At 49.1% G+C, this 18467-nt stretch overlaps 1 long non-coding RNA gene across 1 annotated transcript; it reads right to left on the reverse strand.

Annotated features, from left to right (window-relative positions):
* Positions 1-360: 360 nt before the first annotated feature.
* Gm31603 lies at positions 361-1820 on the reverse strand. Its single transcript, XR_388211.3, has 3 exons — positions 1737-1820; positions 1438-1554; positions 361-458 (listed from the first exon to the last, which is right to left on the reverse strand). It is a non-coding gene; the product is annotated as a predicted gene, 31603 (long non-coding RNA).
* Between the last annotated feature and the right edge of the window lie 16647 nt (positions 1821-18467).

The following is an 18467-nucleotide window of genomic DNA, read 5'->3' on the forward strand; positions in this document are numbered from 1 at the left end:
GATCATTTCCATCTCCAGCAGGTGGCCTGGCCTGGGGCCTCTTCTCAGAAGGCTGCTTGACTGGCTCTCTCACACCTTCAGGCTTGGGTTAACCCTCTTGTTTGAGGCTTTTGCCTCTCTCACCCAGAGGAGATGCTGGAGGACACTGACCACATTTGCCGGGCTCTCTGGCCTCCTCTCTCTGCTTCCTGCCTGCTAGGATGGAAACAGCTGCCCTCAGCCACTTGCTCCCACCGCCATGATGTGAGGTGATCAGCCACACCTTCCCACAGTGATGACTCTGTCTTCTAACAGCCTCTCGCCCACAGCCTCCATCTACCCTGGCATGCACTGTTTCCTACCTTTTGAGCTCACCTCAGAGGCTCTTGGCTCGCCAGCTCAGAATGTTTACGAAACACTCATGTGGTCCTCCTTGTGTGCTTAGGAGCACATAACAGTGCCGCAGATTGCAGTGTGCCCTACAAAAGATAGGTTAGTGGCCTGATCCTGGTGCCTGACATCATGACCCCTCACCCTCCTGGATGAGGATGGACCTTCCACCCAAATGGGGATTGGCAGGAAACAGACACACAACAAAAAAGGTTCTGATGTGGGAAAGAGGGAAAAGAGGTCAAGGATTGCCAAGGAGCACTGGGTAGAGACGGGAAAGACACTCCCCCAGAGCCTGTGGAAGGGGGGCATGGTCCTGTGACAGACTCGATTCCCAGACTCCAGAAAAGCAGAGAATAAATGTGTACAGTTGGTGTCATCTCGTTTGTGACAATTGTGCTGCATTGACCCTGCAAAACTCACATGCCTGAGAGAGAGGCTTGCCCTCCACAGGCTTTGTGGCTCCCTGAAGACTCCTATCAAGTGCTCTACCTCCCAGGCCACACTTTTGCTCTGCTGCAGCCTTGGTGCTGCAGGGAAAGGTCCTGCCACTTCCCTTTCAGCTCAGAGTCCCCACTGTAAGATTGGTTTTTTCCTTATTTCTTGGAAAGCACCTTCAAGACTCATTCAATAATAATAATAATAAAAACCAAACAAACTGTGAGGCCTGTGCAGGGTCTATTTAAAGCAAATCACCAGCTCCAGTTCTAACAACAAACTGGAGGCCGGTTGGGTCTTTGGAACAAGAGTGGAGCCTCTGTGCGTGCACACAGGCTGCAGGCTGGGGAGGTCCTCCAGCACACGGCCAGCGTGTTCCTCTCGCTTACTGGGTGGCTACCTCCCCGTCGCATTGCCCTAGATGGGAACAGAACTGCACTGTGTCAGACTGTGGTCACCAAGCAGCTTTGGTGTAAGGTTTAGAGCCTTGGCAAGCAGGCAGGACAGGTTTGAACACAAGGTGACTTCTACCCAGAAATCCCCAACCACTGGTTCTAGCTGGGCTGAGGTTGTGTGCAGAGCCTTGCAGGGCCCCTTCAGGGGAACGGGCATACAGGGCACTGGGCATACAAAGTCTGTGGAGATCGGAGGTCTGGGAATATTGCAGAAAGCTGTGCCTGGCTGGGGCTCAGGGGGAATCAAGCGCTTCTTGAGGAGTTCAGCATTGGAACGTTGTCTTCAGTGGGGCTGTGGAAGAGAAATGGACAGAGAGCCTGGTGCTTCACTGACTGCTTACCTCGTCTCTCCTGTCACTTTCTCCCTCCCCTTTCCCCCCCTCTTCTCTTGTACCTGCCCCCTCCCTACTCCTCCCCCCTTTCATTTCTTCTGGACAATATCTTGCTGTATAGCCAAGATAGCCTTGAACTTACTTGGTACCTTCAGCTGGCTTCAAACCCAAAACTCCTGTACCTCAACCTAAGTTCTGAGGTTACAGATATGCACTTTCATGTCCAGCTCACTCATTATGGACACTGTTGAAAACCGACCAGAATAAAGAAAAAAAAAGGATGGAAGATGAAAAGAGATACCGGACAGATGATTACAGATAAAGTGACTGTTGCAGGAAACCCTTTGAGCTGAGACAGGACAAAGTCTGCCCTTCTAGAAAGCTGCACTCCGGCTGTGAGATCAAAGAGATCAGGGTGCAAGCAAAGGCCCTGAGGCAGAAAAGTGTTCTGCCTGTGTGTGGAGATGCTGTGGATGGAGAAACACGGGGGGGAGGCTGGGAAGTGTGGGGGGGGGGGTGGCCAGACTTTCACATGGGTGCGGACATTAGTCTTCATGCTTGCAGAACACCACTTTACCTGCTGATCCAGCTCCCCAGTCCCTCCATCCCTCCTCCTCCTCCTCCTCCTCCCTTCCTTCTCTAATTTCCATTTCTTCACCTCCATCTCTCTCCCCTCCCCCTCTTCTTCCTCTTTTATGCACAGTCTCCTACCTACACAGCTCTGTGGAGAAATTGCTACAGGTTTTCATATGGCAGAGCCACCCCTTCATAAGGGACAGTGCCTAATAGCTGGGGTCTCCACAGAGTGGACAGCGGGCTGTAGGTCAGCTCTCAGGGCAGCATATATGTGGTGGTAATGGTGGTGGGGAATCAAGCCTTGGCTGCAGCTCCTACCAGTTTCTGTGGCACAAACTCTCCCACCATGGCCCCCTTCCAAGCTAACAGCCATTCACAGGCTTTGAAGTCACGTACAGGGTTAATGAGTCAGCTGTGAGAGAAGGCTTCAAGAGGCTGAACCATCTCTCTCTAGTTCACTGCCTCAGCAGGCATGGCCTCCCAGTTCAAAGAAGAGACTCCCTTCTGGAAACTCAGGGAAAAACCTAGACATCTTTTATGATTCGGCACATGATCAAATCTCTGGATATGCTAACCTCAAAGTTGAGTCTCCTACACAAGGGAGCTCCTCCACTGGCCTTGAAGATCAGCCTGTCAAGACATTTGGAAGAGTAGAGTGGGAGAGTCGATGGGGAGCCAGTGTCTGTGGCTCTGATGATAATTGGCTCAGTGACTTCAGGCAGGTTGTCTAATGACTGTGGGCCTCAGTCTACACATCCTCAAGATGAGGAATAGGTGACCTGCAGTACTCAGGGACCAGGAAGTCAGCTGGCTGCAGACTGGGCCTATCACCATGATTTCTGGAGAGCAGGCTCCAGGCTGGGCACTAGTGCAGAGAAACTGGTCACTGTGACAGATACATCTCTACTGAGCAGGAGTCATTCCTCAGGTTAGCTCTTCTCCCTATACCACAACTCTGCTAAAAGTCACTGGAACAGAAGAAAGGGAGGACAGGGACATTTCCAGGAAAGCTATGAGGATCAGTGGGTGGGCCTGGGTAATTCAGACCCCACAAGGAATTAAAATGGCTACCAGAGCTGTTTCGGTGTCTCCGTTTATTCACCACATGGGAGGCTCCTGTGTTCAACGGCTGTCGAATCTATGCCTAGCAAAGGTGCTGAAGAACTTCCTTGAGAGTCCCCCAGTGTCCTTCTAACACAGTTCTGTGACTTTGGGAAAGCGGGGTATGTCTGTTACTTCAGACCATGTAGCTGCAAGAGACCACAAAGAGAGTCTTCACCCAAGATGGTAGAGGTACCTTGCAGGCAAACCCCTGCCTTTGCACATTTCCCCCACTCCCTGTCCTACAGACACACACACACACCTGCACACTTTATTTTATGGTGTGTCTTCTTTCTATTGGGACACAGAGGCCAGGCAGAGTGCCAGAGATATTTAACTGCTGGGGCAGGGGAGCTGGTTCTATAGGAGAAGAGCTTGCTGTACCCGAATTCAGATTCACAACAAAGTGCAGCATGCCAGTGTGCCTCTGATCCCCAAGGTGTGGGGCAGAGGCGGGTCTATCCCAGGGGCTCCATGGCAGGTGAGCCTAATCTAGCCCAGCTTAGGTGAGAGACTGCTGCCTCAAAAATAAGATGGAGAAGCAATTGAGAAAAAAGAAAGACACATGACGTGCGGACACCTGATCTCCATGTGCACATGGAAGCACACCTGTATATACATGTGCACACACATACCACACACCACACAACAACAGCAATACAATTTTAGATGCCACACAACAAAGTTTTTCTTCCTTCTTTCCTCCCTCCCTCCCTCTCTCCCTCCCTCTCTCCCTCCCTCCCTCCCTCCCTCCCTCTGTCTTTTCCTCCCTCCCTCCATTGCTTCCTCCACCCCTTCTTTCCTTCTTTGAGTCTATCCTCCCTCCTCCCCTTCCTTCTCCAGTACTTTTTGGCACACGGAAGAAGTATGAGGGGTTGACACATGAACTACTGAGGTGCCTCTGTTCATGCCCTTGGCACCTTGTTTGGATAAATAGACCTTTTTAAAGTCAAGGTGTTCTGATTTCTTTTTAAGTAAAGCAGTATGAAAATATCCCCCAAACAGAAAAGCATACTGAAGGTAACCATACAAAGCACAATTTAAGTTGAGAAAATAATCCAGACCCAAGGAGTTCCAAAGAGAAGCTTAGTTTCCATGGGACTTTATCAAGATCTGGGGCTCTGGGAGGTGGCTGGCAGGGAACACAACTGGCATGGGGCACATGTTCAGTGTACGCATCCTCTGACATCCACCATCTGTCCCCACAGGCCACAATTCCAGTTTGCTTCCTGTTTCCAGTCCTCCCAGCAACACATCTTAAAGACATTTAGTTTCCATCTCCCACCTCAAAAAGCACAGATTTACAAGTGTGTCTTCCCAGAGAAATGGAGCCAAGACCCACAGGAAGGAACAAATGGACCCCACTGGGAATTTTCCATCACGGTTGCTGTATTTTTTTTTAATTCCCAAGATAAATGGGATTTTACTTATAGGACTTGGGGCTCCATTATTTGTCAGATACTTTTAGCTGCTGCCAAGGAAACAAGTAAATTGGTTGTGCACCTGGCCAGCTGATGCAGCCTCAGAAGTCACTTGACCTCATGAAAAGGCCCTAGTTTTTCTCTCCGTTAGCACACATTCTGTCTCTTCTTCCTGGCTGCATTTGTGTGTGTGTGTGTGTGTGTGTGTGTGTGTGTATTTGTGTGTGTTGTGTGCTTGAGTTTGTGTGCATGTTTGTGTACATATGTGTGTGTGCATGTGTGTGTGTCTGTGTATTTGTGTGTGTGTGTTTGTATGTATATTGTGTGCTTGAGTTTGTGTGCATGTTTGTGTACATATGTGTGTGTGTGTGTGTGTGTGTGTGTGTGTGTGTGTGTGTGTGTGTGTGTGTATAGAGGCTGTAAGCAAAGTTAGGGATGTCTGGTCACTCACTGTTTTGCAATCATCCTCCAGAAAGGGGTCCCTTCTCTGGGAAAGGACCTCTGCTAAGGGAAGACATTAATTTATGACCCTGTGTCCAAGGCACAAACAAACAAACAAACAAAACAAAACAAAAACAAAACACCCCAGTGCATTACAACACATATTTTAATATTTTTGCATATGTGTGCACATCAAAGGATCAGCCCCTCAGAGGCAGCCGGAGCACACAGACGCCTCTATTTCTTCCTTCAAAAGAGGGGAGCGAGCAGAGAGAACAGGGTTCTGGAGGAGAGCATGTCTGCAGCTCCTTTCCCGAGAATGAATCACAGCCCTCAGGCTAAACCAGCAGGTGCCGTGAAATCTGGCTGACGGGTCAAGCTCAAGGTGATGTGCCTGCTGAGCCTTCTCTCTGTTCAGCTAAGCTCCCATCACACTGTTGGTGCCGCTTGGGTAAGTAATTATGACTAAGCGTGTAAGCAGAAGGGTCTGCCCACTGTAATTACTCCCCAACAAGTCCCTGCAGAGCCTGGGAGTTCCCCCAGAGGCCTGTTTGGGCCATTTCTGGAGAGGGTAGGTCAAGGTGGGTCTCCTGGATAATGTCAGAACCCGAATCAGAACCCAATGCAACTGACTGTATGGGCATTCTGGCAGGAAGACTCGAGTTAAAGCTCTGGGGTTTCTAAACCATTAAAAACCCAGTTGGAATGTTCAGATGCATCTGTAAATGTCTCAAAGTAAACAAAGCTCTGTCCCTCCAGAGCAATCATGTGCGTGTGCTTCCATTCACACAGAGTGGATGTGCACAGGTGTGGAGCCACAGGTCATCTGCAGGTACCACCTGTGACCAGCCTGGGTGCTTGACCAGCACGCCCTAGGGAACCCTCCCTTCCCCACTCTTCCTGCTCTGGAGTTACCGAAGCCCACACTCTGCCAGGTTCTGGGGTTGAATTCAGGTCTTCATGCTCACATGGCAAACGTCTTATGACTGAGCCGTCTCCTTGGCTCTCAGTCCTTTCCCACAGAAATATAACATGAGCCATGTGTGTTCAGTAAGATTTTTCTAGAAGCTGTACTAGAAAAAGAAACATGCGAGGTTAGGTTTAATGATATGCACAGCCCAACAGACCTCAAATATAGGATTTCATCATTCAAGCAGTTATTTTATTTGTATTTGAGATATTTTCCACACTTATTGTGTGTGTGTGTGTGTGTGTGTGTGTGTGTGTACTTTCAAGTCTTCAAGGTCTGTGTGGGTATCCCACACAGACTGATTGGGATTCTGATGATGAGTTCCACAGGCCAAGTGTGTGAGACACGGTGTCGTTCCCTTCATACGGGTTGAAGAGTGTCCCAGAGAGTGAATCTGTGCTATGGGGAATTTGTTTTGATTTAACGTTCCTGGCTGGATGCTAAAGTTCCTGGTGTGCACCTATAATACTAGCTCAAGAGCCAGAGACGGGAAAATGAGCAAGTTCGATGTGAAGAAGGACTATATGGAGAGCTGTTGCCCAGCCCCCAGCCCCCCAAAATATTTGCTTATTATAAAGGAAATTTTTCCAAAAAAATATTTCCAATTCTTGCCTTACACATATTTATATACAGGGCATGCTTGTCACTCCATGTGTGTGGAGGTCAGAAAACAGCTTGTAGGAGGTGAGTCTATCCTTTGACCTTGGAGTTCTGGGGACCAAAGTCAGCTCATTGGCCTTGACAGCAAATGGCTTTACTCCCTAGCCATCTCAACACCCCACCTCACCCCATCCCACCCCTGATTGTTTTTAAGTAGTACCAAGCAGGCGCTCCCTACAGCAACCAAAATATCCTGACTCAGGTTAATAATTTATTGCCTCCCACAGTGGAAACATAAATAAGACCAGCTTCTAGTCCTATTTGGGTTTGCTCTGGCCTGTGGGTCATTCACCCATGTGTGGTGAGCGTACATGTAGTCCTGTATGCTCCACTCTGGATACTGCCCTCGACAACAGACTATCCTGGTGACAGCCAAGTGGACAAAACCTTTTGTGGTTGTGTGGATGAGGATGCTTCCTATATGGGGGCACTAACCCTGGGCTCTGAAGAGCAGCCAGAAGCCACGGAGAAAGCAGGGAGGGAGCATGCCCAGTGGGAAGAGAAGCCTATAGCTGCCAGCAAGCAGGGAGACCTGGGGGATGGGGTGGGGTGGGGTTAGAACCAGCCCTCAGCAGGCCACATGCCTGGAAGAAACCACACTACTGTGGAGACAGTTGTCAGGCAGTGCTGTCCGACTGAAATATGACACCCATCACATAGATGGCATTTTCTAGTAGCCATGTTTATAAAGGTCAAAACGCACAGGTGCAATTTATTTTTAGATCATATTTTACTGGAACACACTTCCTCTGGAATATTATTGCTTGAACAGGTGAGACCGCTCACTTTTTTTTTTTTCTAAAGGAACTCTTCGAAATCCACCCTGCGGCTGGCACAGTTGTCCAGCTCCATTTGGTGCGGCTGTGATTCAACTGCTCTGAGTCACGTGGGCTCGAGGCTGCCACGTCTGGCTGCACAAGCCCATATGTGGTTGTACGTCATGAATAGTAACCTCTCCTCCAGCTCAGGGTCCAAAAGAGAGGTCAGGCCAACGGGAAGGGAAGGGGCTAAAGATCCACAAAGGAGGTAAAGCCTCCCACCTCCTCCAAGAGAGAGCAGATTGGGCAACCCGGCTCTCTAACCAGGGCAGGACAGGAGATGGAGACAGCGGTCCCCTTCCCCCACAGTCCCAAGGGTGTCAGTGTGAATAGTGTAACCAAGAAACAGAGCCCTGAGGAACATTTGCTAAATTCTGCCAAGTGCCTGGACACCAGATCACAAGGCTGACCCAGAAAAGAGCAATTGTACCTGCAGGGGAGGCAGGGCAGGCGAGGCCACCCCGGGTCAGCAGGCGCCTCCCACACTGCCAGGGAGGCGTGCCGGTGGTGGCCTAATGTGGAAATGTTTGAATGTGGGGCAGCGAGGCACTTGGGCTGGCTGGAGTCAGCCAGGGTGACAGGAACCAGTCATGCTGGGGCGGGACGATGGAGAAAGCTTGCCAAGACCCCGACAACATCTTTCCTAATAAGTCTGGCAGGCTCCAGGCCTTGGTCCCCCTCTGAACGACCTCTCCCTTCCACTCCGGTCTTCTCCAAGGAGGAAGGAGAGCGAGCCAAACAGAGCAGGAATTTGGACCCAGGCCTGGCTTTCCCCTCACGGGGCTCTGCAGCTACTCCAGTGCAGAGTGGATGAAGGCCTTTTCCCACAATGCTCCTCTGGACACTTGACTGCGCTGGCCACACTCCATCTGCAACCTGGGCACAACCTGGGCTCAACTGTTGCAGCCCCGTGCCAGGAGAGACCCTTATGGAAACACCCCTCCTCTCTCCCCTCCTCTTCCTCCTTCAGCTCCCTGGGCAGAAGCCTCCACCTCATTTTAGGAGGCCCCTCCCTGCAGTGGGAGCCTGGAGCCACCCTGCTGGCTGTGGATCCTGGCTGCTGGGCCTGCTTGCTCAGGAGAGGTTTGCTAAGTCGGATGTCCCAGCCCCACTCAAAGGACAGGCACAATGACAACATGTGTGTTTGGGTCGGGACACTTTGAACTATGATTCCCAGAAAGAACAGCTTGTACAGCCACTCCGAGTCTCCCAGCAACAAAGAATGTACCGTAGATTAGGCCTGGCTTGCAAAACATTTTTTTTTTTAAAGAGGCACAGCCCAGTCCTTTTATAGGGTCCTGGAACAACGGTGGCTGAGTTAAAAAGCACAGAACAGCAGCGTCACCCACTGTCAATACTTCGTGACCTCCCTCGGCTCATCAGTTCTCCTAAGGTTGGCTTTTTCCCCGAGTCTCTAGACCCGGGTGTTGGTGAAGGTCAGCTGCAAATGGATGAGACCTTTAGGAGGAGGTGACCAAGAATAATTTGCTCAAAGTCTGTAGATGATTAATTAATGTGCTTCTGTTAAGCATAGTTAATCTTTACTCGGAACAGTCGCTGATAAGGGAGAGCTTGGGGGAAAAATGAGTACGTTAACCATTAATCCTGGGAAACACCATAAAAATTAGGATGGAAAACCGTGGATCTGGGAGAGGAATTAGGAGGCTAGAGGGGTCAGCCAGAGGAACCTGACCATGCAAGGAGGTGCACAGAAAGCTGGATGGGAGACCTTAAAGTTCATGCATGCTCAGAGCTGGGGACATGCATTTGTGTTTATATGCTCGTGTGTGTGTGTGTGTGTGTGTGTGTGTGTGTGTGTGTGTGTGTGTATGTGTGTATGTGTGTATGTTTGTGTATATGTGTGTGTACATGTGTGTGTGTGTGTGTGTGTGTGCATGTGTGTATATGTGCATTGTGGTATATGTGTGTATATATGTGTATGTGCATTGTGTATATGTGTATGTGCATTGTGTATATTTGTGTGCATGTGTGTATATGTGTATGTGTGGTGTATGTGTTGATGTTGTTGATGACTGTGTTTGTTTTCCTTTCTTTCTCTTAGTTCCATTACATTGTATAAAAACACTGTGAAAAACAGCATCGCAAGCATGGCACATTGCAAGAAAACCTGATTTTAGTGGCCCTTTTCATTCTAATTTCCCACAGCTAAGACCAGGACTCATTCATTCCCTTGTAGGTATTATTCTCTGGTTCCTCTGGAGAGCAGGGGGAGCCCAGGCTAGAGGAAGCCACTACTAGCAGATGACACCTTGGGGCCACTCCGCTGTATCTGTACACACCCTGTCTCCTGCCAGGCTCCAGAGCTACCCCTCCTTCAGGTTCTCATTTCTGTCCTAGAGAAATTTCTCAGCACCCAACAGCTTCCTGCAGCAAGTCCAAGAGTCAGGACCAACACTCCTGCCTGTCATAGACAGCCCCCAGACTCCACCAGGGTGTTTCTCTGCTAGCATGGTTGCCACAGAGTCTCTGCAGGTCAGAGACAAACCCTTACTGAAACCATTACACATATGGGGCACATTCTGTGTGCAAAACAATGTGAAGAGCTTCCTGGTCATGGAGGCTGGGTCCCATTCCTGGGGGTCTTTGGGGAAGAGGAAGAAGCTTGTGATAGGCACTTGAAATGTAACAGAAACAAGGAATTTCAAAACCAAGAGAACTACTGCACCCCTGAATGGCTGAGGTGGTTCACAGCAAAGCTCTGTGGTATCAGAAACTGGCTCTGAGGTCAGATTTGGGCTTTGCCAGGGTCTAAGTCATCCAAGGTGACCTTGAACTCACTCTATAGCCCAGGTGCATCTTGAAGTTTCAGACCTCCTGCCTCAACCTCCTAGGTAGCTAGGGAGGGCACCATCAGGCCCAGATGCAACAACTGTCTTGTTGCAGCTTAGGAAGCAGGCTGGAGATGGAGAACTGAGACAGGAGCACATTGACAAGATCCCGATGTGAGAAATCAAAAGCCTGAGACAGGAGAGTGTCCACGGGGAAGGAGAATGAGAACAGACAGAGGCCACCATAAGCTCAAAATCTTGCTTGTGGTGACCCAATGGCAGAAGATACTGCCAAGCAGAAGAGGGTAGATCTCTAGGGGGACTGTTAGTGATGCCCCAAAGGGCTCTAGGCTGCCAACTGCAACTCTCCAGTATTCTAGAAATGAGATTCCTGGAGGTGAGACATACAGTGGCCTTGTCCAGGTGGAATCTCCTACCTCCCAAAGTGTTTGTAAGTTTCTCAAGCCCAGGATGTGGCCTTGAATTCCCTGGTCCTACAGATGGATCACACAGTAGGTTTTGTGGAACAGCACTGAATGCCTGAGATCAAGCACGAGAACTTGAGGACAGCTCCTGTTGGTGTAGGCAACGCCTTTCTTGTCTTTACATGGGGTCATAAGGTTCTTGTTTTGAGTGGAAGTGGGGAGTGGGGATCAGAAAAAGCAACAAGCCTGCTGCCGTGAAACTCCCATTTCTGTAAATTAAACCCAAGCAGTAACTCTTCTAACAGGACACCATGGGTTCTAGTTTTTAAAGTAAAGAAAGAACCATCATTAGAAATGAGCCTATGCCCCACTTCTGTTTCTTGAGATGACAGAGTTCCCCCATCCTTCCCTGCCTTCCAAGGCTGGAATCAGAGACAAGAGAACGGTGGAGCTGACACTCTCAGGGCAGCAGGCCCACATGTAGAGTCAGGTGTCCCCTCAAAGCAGGGGAATGGGGCCCCATGCCACTGTACTCTGCTCTGACTTGCTGGTCAGCCAATAAGGCCTCTTCCAACTTCCAGCTTCTTGCTTCCTGTGGCTTTGGGTGATGGTACTGGGAAAGGATTGTGGTGGGATCCAGCTTTGTATCTAGGAGAAGAGTGAGGGAAATTGGGTAAGGTGGTGCGTGCCTGTAATCTCTTGGGAGATACATGCAGGATGGATGGAAGTTCAAGGCCATTTTTAGCTACCTATTGAGTTCAAAGCCAACCAGGACCACCTGAGACCCTTTTGTTCAAAAAAAGCAAAATTAAAAAGGTTTGAGGGTATATACAGAAGAAGCTGAAGCTAATCTGGGATAGCTACATAGTGAACCTACACCCCAGGCCTAGGAGAAGCTGAAGCTAATCTATGCAAGCTACATAGTGAGCCCATGCCAGTCTGGGCCATAATGAGATTATGTCTCAAATGGCAAAAAAGGGGATCAGGAAACAAAGGAAGGAAGAGAGGGTAAAGGAAAAGGAAAGACAAACCACAAACAAAAAACAAACAAAGCATAGGTTGGTATTTCAGACCATATTCATTGCCAGTTTTAACTCAATCATGGCGCAAAGGTAGTCATTGGGAGGCTGATCCCAGCAGTTACAGGGTTCAGTATGACCTTCATTTGGCAGAAACGGCTGAGGTTCCCGCTGGGCACGTCTCCACCTCGGTTCTAAACACTTTCAGAGTCAAAGTGATACGCGGTTGTTACATGATGAGAACAAGAGGCGCGGGCATTAAAGTGGTTTTATGGCTCTGGCTTGGGTTTGTAAACTGAGCAAATAGAAAAATCTCAGGAATAAAAGGAGCAATAAAATAATCACATAATACTTTGAACTCTCCCTAAATAACCACCTTTATTTCAAGGCTCTCCGTATGTTTTACAGGCAGGTTTAGAACTGTAGGCTCGTCCCCCTTTTTATCAGTGGGGAAACTGAGTCACTGTGCAGTAAAGGTTAGAGAGCCCACAGGGTTTGTTTTGGGGTGGGGAGGAACTCTGGGAAAACCACTCTGTAACACTTTAGGGAAGGGTCAACTAGAGAGTGCCCAACCATGCCTCCTCCCTGAGTCTAACCATGATAGTGTTTCCACATAGCCTGAGCCACACCTGGGCTTCTAGATTAACAATGAGAATAGCAGACAGAATCTTCCAGACAGAACCTTCCAGGTCGTTCCTTTTTCTGGTGTGTGTGTGTGTGTTCCTTCCAATGCATTGGGGGGTGCATACACATATGTGCACATGGAGGTCAGAAGAAATCCTTAAGTGTTCTGGAGACCACCACCTCTTTTGGTTTGGTTTGGTTTGGTTTGGTTTTGAGACAGGGTCTTTCACTAGCTTGGATTGCACCAAGAAGGCTTGGGGAAGCCTGTCTTTGTCTCTTCAGGACTGGGAAAGCAGGTGTGAGCCACCACATGGGTGGCTTCTTTAACATGGGTTCTAAGGATTAAGCTCAAGTCCTTGAGGCAAGACAAGTACTTTACTAACTGTGTTTTCTAGCTCTTATCCTGACTGTCCAGCAGATTGTTGCCCTACACCTGTGGTAAAAGAAGGGCAAGCAATGCCTTGATCACCTTCACTGGAAGCAGCCTCAGGACCCAGACTTTCTCTGCAAGGGGTATCTTCTTCCAAGGTCTTTGTTGATCCAAGTCAACACTTTTTTTCTCAGAGGCTAAGCATGTCCATTTATCCCTTGATTCTTCATTTCAGCCATGTTGGGAAGGCTTCCTTGTTTCAGTTAGAGTCTAAGGAGCTGTTTTGAAGACAAACAGCTAAAGAACAAAACCATGAGATGGACCAGGTGGGTGTGCTAAAGTCAACGTGCAGGAGGGGCTGTGAATGTGATGGGGGCAATGTGAATGTGTTGTTTGTTCTTACTTGGGTTTCATCATTCAAAGTTTGAAAGCCAGCCTCTTGAATGCATTTGCATGTGGGAACAGCTCAGAGATGTCTCTGGCGTCATGCCACCAACCTCTTAGAACCGTGTACTTTGACTTGTGTGGCACTTGTGACTCCTTAAGATTGTCTGCACCCTCCTAGCTCAAAGGAAGCTTGGATAGCTGTTTCCCAGGTGCCACTGGCCCAGCCTAGCTCCATTCTATCACCTTCCTGAAGTTCAGTGATGCCTGGGGAAGGCCAATGGAGAGTGTCTGACCAAGGTGAATCCTATTGACGACCTACTGAGCTTCCTGGGCAAATCTTTAGTGACCCTGTTGGGTATCAGCACCCAGGACAATCTTAGAAGACACATAAAGAAGATGCAGAACCTTCATCAGCCTGGATCCCATTGGATGAATAGAGCCCCTCCCCCAGTGCCAGGGCACAAACACAGTGGCTAGACAAGACAATAGTGTTTGCTGCCATGGTAACTTCTGACACTGGCCAGGGATCTGAATCCAAGCAGAGGCTCAACATTTAACTACCTATAAAAATCACAGAACAGATCCAGTGGCCGTTAAGTGTCACAAAATGTGGCATTACCTTAACAGTTCGTAGAATGTATCTTCTCCAAGCTGAGAACACAAAGGCTTGTATGGCCCAAACACCCTATAGAATGAAAACCGAGGCACAGACGTTCCCCCAGTGTCTCCCTTATTAGCAGCCTGTGATGAGATCAGCTTCTGAAGTTGTCTTCCAGGATACTCAAGGTTGGGGGTGACAGCTAATACTGTCTTGAAGTGACCGCCGACTGACTGGTCTTGACTGCTTATACTGAGCACTCCAAAACCAAGTCAGCTTAGCTGGAAGGAGCATCAGCATCAACTCAACGGGTCTTCTCTGTCAAGTACACAGGTGTTGGGGGAGGGGTTTCTCCCTGAACTTGGTCCAGCATGTTCCATATATTTAGTGCATGTGAGGAAAGTCTCTCAGCCTCTGTTGGGATACTGTCTGGTTATCCAGTCTCCTCAGTCTCTTTACTGGCAAGGTTGAGCTAAATTCTCTAGGTGAGAACCCTGAAAATCTGCAATTTTGCCATTTCCCCCCCCCTGGGATGTCAATGCACACCCCCTTCGGGAATCATTCCAGGAGGTACTTGTGCAAAGTGACAGCGAGTATGAGGTCTGATCATAACCCCTGGGGCTGGTGGCTAGGATAAGTCACCTCGATTTAGTGTCTTGTATGCAAAGTAGGTGTTATCATAACACCCTATTCACAGGGAGGGTAGGGAGACTGGACCCAACAAGGCAGGACACAGTGAGCACTGGTGTGTGTGTGTGTGTGCGTGTGCATGTGTGTGTGTGTGTGTGTGTGTGTGTGTGTGTGTGCAGGTATGTGATGATATGACCTGTGAGAGGTCAGAGGACGACATCAGGTGCCAACCGAAACCTCTTCTACCCAGTATCTCTTTTTGACCAATGCATAGACTAGCATAGCTGTCTCATGAGTTTCTGAAGCTTTCTGGACAGATCTCCACTTCCCATCTCATGCTAGGAGCTGTGGTATTACAGAAGGGTGTGCTGCTATGTCACACTTTATGTGCACTCTGAGGATACAAATTCTAGTCTTCAAGCTTCCAATGAAAGTGCCTTACCAAAACTAGCCAATGAGCAACACTCCTCTGTGGCCTCTGCTTTAGATCCTGCCTCGAGTTTTCTGCCTTGGGTTCCTTTCCTGACTTTTCTCAGTGATAGGTTGTGATGTGGAAGTGTAAGCATAATAAGTCCCTTATTCACTACCTGCTCCTCCAAATGAAGTATTTTTCCCAGTGAGCGATCCCCTGGGCTTAATTACATCATCTTCTAGGTGCCCCCCAAGAAATGCTTCCTCAGAAGATACTGGCATAGGTACAAATGCTGTTCCCTAAGTGTCTGATACCCTGATCAAGACCACTCCTGCCCCAGCAGCGTGGAGGGCAACAGCAGGCAGGGCCTCTCTCTGTGCTGGCTGCTACAGGAGCTGGAGCTCTGCTTCAGCTCTAAGCTGGGGAAAGAACCTGGACTGGAGGCAACATGCTATGAGGGACCTGGAGGGAGATGGGGTGAAGCTTGTTGACGTTGACTTGGCCATAAAAGTGAAGCTACAGTGAATGGGATTGTAATGTCATGGTGATGAAGGCACATCCTCATGATGTGACCTGACAGGGATGCTGGAGAGCAATGTCCAAGACTTTAACCACTGTCCAGGCTTTCCAGCCGTTCTCACAAGTACTTGTCAGCTCCATGTCTGGCTCATCTCTCAGTCATAGGATTAAGGAAAGGGGGGAGGATTCCCCACCCCCGATGCCCCATCTGGCGACTACTTACTTACACACAAACCAACAGCTATCCTTACTCATGACTAACACCAGACAGAGGCGAGTTGAAATAGTCACTGTAAACTCACAAATCAACTCGGGACTTTCGGATAACGAGTAAGGAAGCAGAGCAGGCTGGGGCAGGCTGCTGCAACCACAGCCAAGGTCGTGTGCAGTGGTAACCTGGGAACGAGAGACCCCGATTCAGGCATCATCCTGTGTTCCCACAGCACCACAGCTAACCAGGGTAGCATGCCAAGATCTCCACTCCACCACCATCAGATCACTGGGTCCTTATACTGTTTCTTGTCAGTCACCCCACACCCAGAGTCCAGGGGCGGGGGGGGGACACCTTCCAGCCATTCTTGCATCCTATGCTTATCCTTTACCGTGACAGAGGCTAAGCGAGCAGTTAGCCTCTTCCATTTCCCTGTGAACCGAAGCACTCATGTAGGAAAGTCAGGGACTGCAGAGATGGCTAAGCAGTTAAGGGCACTTGCTGTTCTTCCAGAGGATCAGAGTTCAGTTCCCAGCACCCACATCTTATGACTGATAAGCACCTTTGATCTCAGCTCCAGGTGACCTGACACGCTCTTCTACCCTCTGGGCACCTGCACGGATCCACCCAGAGACCCACACAAACACATAAATAAAAGTAAATCATTTTTAAAAAGAAAAATAAGATATGGATAAGAATGCAGAGCGTTAACTGGACCTGGTTGTTCTGAGCTGTTCTACACAGAAAAGCTGAGCTCACAGTCTTTCTTCCCAACTGGCTCGGTTTTTTCAGGGGCCACTCCAACCAGACACCCGAAGCCATGCAGCCGAGTGAGGAGACCTGGAGGCATCTCTCTCAGCTGCTTCTTCAGAGTGGAGCCTTTGACCTTGGCCCATGGGCTCTTGGGAGCCAGAGGGCCTCAGTCAATCCCAAGGAACCAAGAGAAGGGTTTCCCACAGAACCCAGTGGCTCTGTAGGGATCTGGCCATAGGAGCCTGGCTGTGGCTGATCCAGCACATTCTATGGAACAGCTCACCTGCTGAGGAAGGAGTCTAGAAGTCTGAGCTCCAGCTCAGGCCCTGCCCCTGCCCCTGGCATGGCTTTGAGCAGATCTTTCAACTGTTGTGACTCAGTTTACTCACCTGCCAAATGGGGATAATCATGCAGATCTCAAAGGATTTTTGTAAGACTCTAATGAGTGTTTATAAAGTGCTTTGCAGGACTTTATGGTTATCTGAGCTGGGAAAGGATTTACAAATTATTCAGAAGTAAACAGTATTTAGAGTCTGGGTTTCCAACAGCCAACAGGTTCTCCCAAGTGTTTACAAGATGGTTGTAACAGGACACGCGGAAGTTCCACCCGCCTGTCCTGGTTCCCGTCACTGCCTCCATGACCTGCAGTGTGCGGGCTGAGGAGTCTGACAGAATGACTGGACTCGGACTGTAAACCAGATGCTCAACGTTTATTTAACATTTCTTCCAGGGGTCGGGAATGAAGAATCCAGGCATGGGGAATTGTTTTGAGAACCTGGTAAACTCCATCCCTCCCCAACTTCCCTTTCCCAGATTGATGTCTGCTGCATTCACTCTAAGGGGCCTGGTGTTGCATGAATAAGTAGCAAATTCTCCTGTACAAAGGAATGCACACTCCCCACAGGAGATCCAAGAAAAACACAGGAAAGACTTCATGTGCAAGGTGAACCCTCCTGCCAGGTGTCTCCTCACAGAAAAGGCACAAAAGCAACCAGTACCATTAGGTATGGTGGCTCACGCCCGTAACCCCAGAACTCAGGAGGCCAAAGCAAGAGAATGCTACAAGTTTGAGAGCAGGCTGGATCATGCAGAGTTTCCAGGCCAGCCAGGGCAGAGTGAGATCCTGTTTTAGGATAAAACAAAGAACAGACCAGCAGAACAAAACAGAGGACCAAGACTTGCTCATAAAGTGTTTGCCGTATAAACACAAAGACCTGGGTTGATTTCCAGAGCCCATTTTTGTTTGTTTGTTTTTGGTTTTTTTTGTTTGTTTGTTTTTAAAAAAAAAAAAGCCATGTGTGGGAGCCTTTGCTTGCAATCCCGGTGCTGGAGAAGCAGAGAAAGGAGGATTGCTGGGGCTTGCTTACAAGCCCACCTAGCCTACTTGTCGAGTTCCAAGCTAGTGAGGGATAAGCCAGTGCTCCTGAGTGTTTTGGACGACCTGGAGAAGGAGGAGAGAACCTTCCTGAAGCTTTAATATTAGGAGAGTCCACCTCTGGCCTTTAGTTGGTTCTGAGAAACAATTGCTGTTGGGGAAGGGGAAGCAGGGTGTGTCTGTGGACAGGAGTAGGGAAATCAGAACCCTGAACTTTTCTCCCAAATTGTCCCTCTGATGACCCATGTTCAGAAAAAGAAACCCATGGAGACAGGACAGAGCATCCTCCAGGCAGATGGCATCCCCCTCCACAATCTGCTCCAAAGGGACAATTCCATGACAAAGGAAAAAAAAAAAAAAAACCAAAATCCTCAAGAGAATTAGAGCCTTTGACATCAAAGAGCAGATGCCACCAGAAGGAGCATCGTGCAAACCACAGGTTGTCCATTCAGACTCACCCCCACTAGCATCTACTCGACGCTCCTGCCGTACGGATGTACGTCAGGATGTGAGGGAACCAAGCCGGCCTCCTGGAAATAACGATCTAGAAGGGAAATGGAAAATAGCAATCATTCCAGAAAACTGCTCGGTGGAAGGTATGAATAAAGATCTCAGTGGAGAGAAGAATGTTCAGTTACAGAGCTTCCCTCACCGTCCAAAGCACCACAGGTGTTCCTCTGTGGGTCAGCCAGCTCTGCCTAGAATATCTCCTGCTAACAGTGCCCAGTGTTGATGTCTCCACTACCCCTGGCATACCACAGTGATGCCCCTGCT

This window comes from Mus musculus, chromosome 8, assembly GCF_000001635.26.
Source record: "Mus musculus strain C57BL/6J chromosome 8, GRCm38.p6 C57BL/6J".
In the NCBI taxonomy this organism is placed as follows: Eukaryota; Metazoa; Chordata; class Mammalia; order Rodentia; family Muridae; genus Mus; species Mus musculus.